This window comes from Hemiscyllium ocellatum, chromosome 17 (genome assembly GCF_020745735.1).
Source record: "Hemiscyllium ocellatum isolate sHemOce1 chromosome 17, sHemOce1.pat.X.cur, whole genome shotgun sequence".
In the NCBI taxonomy this organism is placed as follows: Eukaryota; Metazoa; Chordata; class Chondrichthyes; order Orectolobiformes; family Hemiscylliidae; genus Hemiscyllium; species Hemiscyllium ocellatum.
Window position 1 is genome coordinate 84,940,815 of NC_083417.1, and position 7,350 is coordinate 84,948,164.

At 42.9% G+C, this 7,350-nt stretch overlaps 1 non-coding gene across 1 annotated transcript; it reads left to right on the plus strand.

Annotated features, from left to right (window-relative positions):
- Positions 1-6,295: 6,295 nt before the first annotated feature.
- On the plus strand, positions 6,296-6,377 carry trnas-acu (transfer RNA serine (anticodon ACU)). The gene has a single exon. It is a non-coding gene; the product is annotated as a tRNA-Ser (tRNA).
- Positions 6,378-7,350: the final 973 nt, after the last annotated feature.

Genomic DNA, 7,350 nt, shown 5'->3' on the forward strand with positions numbered 1-7,350 from the left:
ACATAAATAATTCCACTGCACCTCGTGTGTTGTATTGTCTACTTTTCACTTTACCTGTCATTGTGCCTGCACAGAAGGAACTTTGCTCCTTCTGTGTGCCTTTTACAATCTGGGTGATGTGGGGCAGTTGTATTGACCCATCTTCTGACAGAACTTTCCACTTCACTTCAGCCCGCCCTAACTTCGCTATCTGATCCCATTCCCGTTGTTTAGGTGTTAAACGCTCGTCTCAGATCCAGCCTGCCCTCACCCAAAATAAATGGAAAACTCAGTCACACTGTGATCACTGCAATCGAGGGATATCTTCACTCCAAGGTCATTGATAATTCCAAAGATAAAGTTAGCACTGCAGATGCTGGAGATCCGAGTTTGTAGGGTGATGCTGGAAAAGCACAGCAGATCAGGTAGCATCCGAGGAGCAGGAGGATTCAAGTTTCAAGCTTCAGCCCTCATCAGGAATAAGGCTTGTGAGTCGGGGCTGAGAGATAAATAGAAGTGGTGTGGGTTTGAGGGTAAGTAACTGGAAAGCAATAGATGGATGAATAGGAGGGAGAAGATAATAGGTCAGAAGTGACAGTGATGGAATGGGTCAAAACGGCGGTGGAGATTGAAGGCTTGGGCTTGGGGGAGCGGAAATGTGGAAACTGTTCGAATTCACATTTATCCCGTGTGCTGTTAGGGTCCCAAGCCGGAATGTGTGGCGTTACTCCTCCAGGCGTTGGGTTGTAACGATTTGGCATTGGAGAAGGTCCAGGTCCTGCATATCTTTGACGGTGTAGGAGAGGGAGTTGAACTGTTTAGCCATGGGATGGTGAAATTGGTGGGTACGTGTGTCCTAGAGATGTTCTCTGAAATGATCTGCAAGAAGGTGTCCAGTCTCCCTGATGAAGAGGAGATCACACTGGGTGCAAAGGATGCAGTAGATGACATTGATAGCTGTACAGGTGAAGTTCTAACGGATGTGGAATGATCCCTCCACGTCTTGGTGGGAGATGAGGGGAGTGCTGTGGGAGCTAGTTTCACCCTTCCTTTGGTGCCAGCGAAAGGTACCAGGAGAGGGTTGTGGGTTGGTTGGGGGAGTTGTGGACCTGAAAACGGGATTGTGTAGGGAATGGTCTTTTTGGAGTGCTTGCAGGGCTGGGTAGCACAATATATCTCTGGTGATGGTATCTGTTCGGAGGTGGCATCAGTGGCAGAATATGATGCGTTTTATGCGGAGGTTGGTGGGTGGAAGGTGAGCACCAGGAGGTTCTGTCCTTGTTGAGTTGAGAGGCCTGGGGTTCAAGGGTGGTGGTGTGTGAATTGGGGGAGATGCACTGGAGGGCGTTGTTAACCACGTGGGAAGGCAATTTGTGATCGTAGAAAAAGGACACCAACTGGGTCTTTCTGAACTGTAATTGGTCATCCTGGGAACAGATGTGGCGGAGGCGGAGGAATTGTGAATAAGGAATATCGTTTTTACACGAGATAGGGTTGGAGCAGATGTAGTCTAGATACCTGTGGGAGTCGGCGGGCTTGCAGTCTATGTCTGTAATTAGTCAGTCGCCAGAGACGGTGATGGAGAGGTCCAGGAAGGCGATGGAATTTGCCAAGATGATCAGGATAAATTTGAGTTGTGTGTGGAAAGTATTGGTAAAATTGGTGAGTTATTGAACCTCCTCGTTGGAGCACGAAGTGGCGCCAATACATTCATTAATGAAGCAGAGGAAGAGGTGGAGGATGGTGTCTGTGTAACTGTGGAAGATGGACAGTTCTGCGTATCTGACAAACAGGCAGGTATAGCTAGGTCCTATGCGGCTGCCCATGACTACCCGTTTCGATGGAGTAAGTGGGAAGATTGGAAAGGGAAGTTGCTGATTGTGAGGACCAGGTGGATGAGGATGTCCGTGGAAGGGTTCTGGTTGGGATGGTGTGAAATTAAGAAATGGAATGCTTGCAGACTTCTGTCATGGCAGATTGGTTTGTACAGGGACTGGATATCCATGGTGAACATGACGCTTTTGGGGCCAGGGAAACGAAATTCTTGGAGGAGGTAAAGTGCATAGGGGTGTCACGAATGTAAGTGGGCATTTCCTGGACTGGGGAGATAGGATTGTGTCGAGATAGGAAGAGATGATTCGGATGGGACAGGCGCAGGCTGAGACAAAAGGTCGACTGGGGAAGTCAGGTTTGTGAATCTTAGGGAAGAGGTAGAATCGGGGAGTGCACGGTTCACTGACATTGAGGTTGGAGGTTGTGGTTGGTAGATGCCCAGAGGTGATGTGATTGTGGATGGTCTGGGAGATGATGGTTTGGTGATTGGAGGAGGGTTTGTGATCGGGGTCAGTCAGAGGAGGTGCCTGCGAGTTTGTATCTGGCTTCAGCTTTGTCCCTCAACCCGACTCACAAGCCTAATTTCTGATGAATGGCTGATACCTAAATCGCTCATTCTCCTGCTCCTCAAATGTTGCCTGACCTGCTGTGTTTTTCCAGTACAACACTCTCTACTCATTCATTTCACACTAGCAGGTCCATGCTGTCTATTTGATTCTCGAGAGCACTGTCCTCATGAACTGTGACAAAATCTGCCAATCTGAAACAAAAACAGAAATTGCTGTAAAATCAAAGGTGTGCAGGCACCATCTGTGCAGATGAATCACAGTTAACGTTTCACATCCACTGAGTCCATCTCTCCACAGATGCTGCAAGACGTCCTGAAATTTTCCAGCAACGTCTGTTTTTGTTTGATTTTCAATATCAGCATTTTTAAAAATGTTTTCTTATTTTATGCCAAAAGATTTGGCTAACGATTACGTTAAATGATTTAAATATGACTGCGATAGAACGGCCAGATTCCACCAGCCCGCTACTTTTATTTGGTTCACGTGACCAATGCCTTTCCACTTGTTCACCGCACCCTACAGATGCACTGCATATAAATTGACAAAATTGTGGCATTCTCTAGGATTGGTAATCAGGAGCGAGATTGATTGAAATTGTTGAAAATGTAAGATAAATTGAGAAAATACAGGATATTAAACGGGAAACTGAACAGGAAAGAGAGAACAGCGAATGACAACTTTTTGACAAAACTGAAATGTAATTCCTCAAGATTCAGAAAGTGCTTTCATCCACAAACATACCACAATGCGGAATGTAATTTTTGGGACAACCAATGCAAGCAGATTGCAAAATCTTTGTTTTAAAGTCTTACTGCAACTCTTTTGCTTTTAATGAACGCACACATGGGATTCGGTGCTGTTATGATCCCCTAAACTGGAGAAGGAAATCCTTGCCTTCGAGGATACGTGTGGAATGTTCACTGATTTATCCCAGTAATGGCAGGACTGTCCTCTGGAAGCATATGAGTAAAATTTTTCAATGTTCCATGGAGTATCGAATGAGTGGTGAAGTGAATGTCTCCATTCGCAAATTAATCATTCAGTAGAATTCAATACAGGGACACATGTAATGATGAACACGTTGAACAAGAACATGGACATACAATGCACATTAACTATGACAATTACTCTGTGAAAACTGTTGATTTCAGATCCACGGTGGCCTTTGCTGATGGCATTTGCTGTCCAGAACCAGTCTGTACTGGAATGACTGGAGACACACTATCAAGTATTTGAACTTCAGTCGCCTTTAGAAATAGCTGAGACTCACTCAGGGCATGGGGAGTTAGAGATGCTGACCTCATCAACCTTTCGAACATTTCGTGGAAGAATAAAGGAAGTGATAGATAATTTTCGTCTCCATAGAGACGATGTTCATGAACTGGATAGATAATAATTTACCTTATTGGAGGTTATACAGAGAGGCGTCATATTTAAAAAGCAAAGAGTTCATAGTGTAACTGTGAAATCTGTAGGTCACCCTCAGTGGGAGCATTGTGTGTAATCCTTGTCCTCATGCTCCACCAAAAACATGTACAGAGGCACAGACTCTGTTTCCTGGATAGCAAGATATTAGAACGCCAATGACGTTGTTTACTGAGACATAAGGATATCAGAAAGAATACAAACGGGATGATAGAAAGAATGAAGGAGTTTATTCACAAGATTTGGAAATGCTGGTGCAGAAACACGCAAGTTTGAGGTAAACAAATGAGATTTTCACAAAATGTGAGGGTTGAATGACTAAATCGGGGAAACCCCTTCTTTCGTGTGAATCAATAACTTCAGTTAGGTCTTAAAAACCATGAGTGAATGTTTGGATGAGAGTTTCTTCCACTCAATAGAGTTAGTCAAATCGCGAACGACTTTCCAGAAATAAAGTGTAGAATCTGATTTCACAGTGTTTTAAAAGATACCTGAAAAAACATACAAGGAGAAAGTCTTACATTGAGAGAAATTCAGTGTGGTTGCGTAAAAATTTCGAATTTGGTTGAGTTCAGACACAAAGACATTTCATGAACACGTACAACTGAATAAGATTGAGTATAAAAAGTTCATGGATTGATAAGGTGTGGCGTATTATTCAAGGTGAAACTCTGTAAATGGAGCTGATGTCCTAAAATAACTGCAGACAGAAGTTATAACCTAATGATAGGAATTGAATCCTCACTTGGACTTTAAAGATTTGACCACATTCACATGATGTTACGTATATTTCCTACATTCTTAACTCAACCTAAGAAATGCACCAAGAAGATGCTGTCCTTTTGTGTTGTTAACCCGCTGTACTTCTCTGCAGCACGCTATTGAAGATAAAATCTGCTCAAACCAACATTCAATTCAATACGAAATTCGAACGGTCCTATGTGTGTTTTTTTCTTTTGATTATTGCAATAACCTTTGTGAGTTTGTAACAAACTGCATAACATGAAACCAGTTCAGCATCTATTTTCCCGGAATTTAACGTAGTGCACATGCCAAACGTTATTCATCTGCTGAAAAATCAACTTTGCCTCTCTCTTCACACCTGTCTCTTCACGTTTTAAATACTTGTTTGTTGATCAAGGAGTCATTATCCAGAAAGGGACGTTTGCCAATCCACAAACACGGGTATTTTCCCATAAACTTGGCTTTGCTCAATATCACCTTCCATCCGTACCCCTCAAGACAATGAATAATTGAAGCTGCTCCATGTGAGGCTCAAATTTAAAACTTCGGAGGGCACAGCCCATTATACTGGCACAGAGATACTGTGCACTGCCCACCTGTAGCACAGGAGCAACACATTAATGCTTACCTCCACATTCCTGGTTGTACCTTAACGTTTGGGAAACTGAGTTTCTCTGATTCCATGGCTAGTAACGATCATCTTCACCAGTGGTTCTGTACCTGAGTGAGGAAAGTGGTGAGCTGCTCATTGCAAAGATGGGTAGATTGTTGAAATATACAATGTCAACATTTGCCTTCACTAACCAATGTACATTTTATTTTGTTTTTTATCTGTAAAAATCTTAAAAATTTCATCTTTAACAGACTCAATGACAGGTCTCCATTGTGACTCTGGCATCAAATTCCAATTTGTAAACCCCCTCTGAATTCTTCCACCACAGTCCGTTGTTTGGGAAGTGTTCCTCTTGTGGGAAATGCACTTCCCCGTGTGTCAACTGCTGCTCCCAGCATTCTCTCTGGTACTGCACTCATTTTCCTTCTGACACTTGCTCACTGTGTTGCTGTGATCATACAGTGACTTGTTGTAGCATGGCCCAGGAAAATGACACAGATCAAGGTTTTTGCATTGTTGAATTCAATTGTCAGTTTAACCTCATTTAGGATTTTGAAGTTGTCTGTTCTGTACACAGGTGCGTGTCAAAAATATCTGAGCAGAAGAAAGGTGTTCCGAATAATGACATTGAGCACTATGCACTCTCCTCCAGTCCGGAAAACAATTCCTTACAGGCAATTTAATCGACAATAGACAATAGGTGCAGGAGTAGGCCATTCTACCCTTCCAGCCAGCACTACCATTCATTATGATTATGGATGATCATTCTCAATTAGTATCCTGTTCCTGCCTTATCCGCACAACACTTGATTACACTACCCTTATGAGCTCTATCCAACTCTTTCTTGAAAGAACACCTCCTGCTTTTTCAGGTTCTTCATTCCGTTGACTTCAAATATTCACAGATTTCAACAGACTTTGTTACATAGTCTTTTCTTAATTTTTGTTCAGATCACTGTGAGCAGAGTGTCACAGTGGGAATGCCGTTGCCCCACAACCCAGAGGTCAGACCATAGTCTTGGGACCGTACTGTGCTATTTAGCATTTCACTGGACCAGGGAGAAATATCTACTGTTCAGCATAATTTACGCAATTCACTTATTCATAAGTTCATACACATGCCAGCATATGTGACGAGGTGGCCGAGAGGTTAAGGTGATGGACTACTAATCCATTGCGCTCTGCGCGCGTGGGTTAGAATTCCACTCTCGTCGCTGTTTTCAATGTTGCTATTTTTGTATGTTGACACCTGTCTTATTGAAATTGGAACTCCAATGGTCAATTTATATGCATCGACGCTATCATAAAATCTCAAAGAATAATTTGAGTCAGTTGCCTAAACTGCATTGAAACGTAGATCACATCGGGATAATGAAAAGCAACGCGATTTTCTTTTTCAAGTCGAGCAGCTGGGACCTTTTATCGTATGAAAGAGATCCAGGAAAACCAAAATACAAGAGATGTGAAGGGCGTGTTTATGTAATGGGATTCTTAATGACTGTTTTGTCAAATGAAATCTGGAACAGGTTGAGTAGAAGTGATTCATCTTGGTGAGAAGAGCACAGAAAAACTGCACAAAATAATGGAAATATTTCAAAAGGGGCAGGGCGTGGGTGTTGGGGCACCGAGAACTGACTATAAATGCACAGTAGAGAATTGCAGATGTGGGTGCCATGCAGAAGTACGGAAAGACTTACACATTGGTCTCTTCCTCGCCCGTTGCTCTCGCCATTGATGAAGGCTGGGAACAAGGCACAGATAAACACAAGATATGGGAATCAAGCTCCAAAACGTTATGCACACACTGGATGCATCACAGTGAACTATGAACAACTGGAGAAGTCAGCATGTTGACTGTAGGGACTGAACCTAAACTGTGGATCAATAATCGCAAATTCATGCAGAATTAGCACGAAAAATGATTTAATGTGCCTTTATACGCATGTCATTAATAGACGTTTCTTTCTAATACCCGTGTGGTTGAAAGAAGAGGACACCACATGTCAAGATGGATGACAACGTAGTTCACCCATGAATGCCCTCTGACTCAGTTCGCGGTGAATTAAGAATGAATAACAGATCCTCTTCAGACCGATGATTACAATCCGTGGAAGAATAAGGAAGAATAAAAATACATGGATAATGCGGAAAATGGGAATCGTGCCTTTGTGGACTCGAATTCAATTG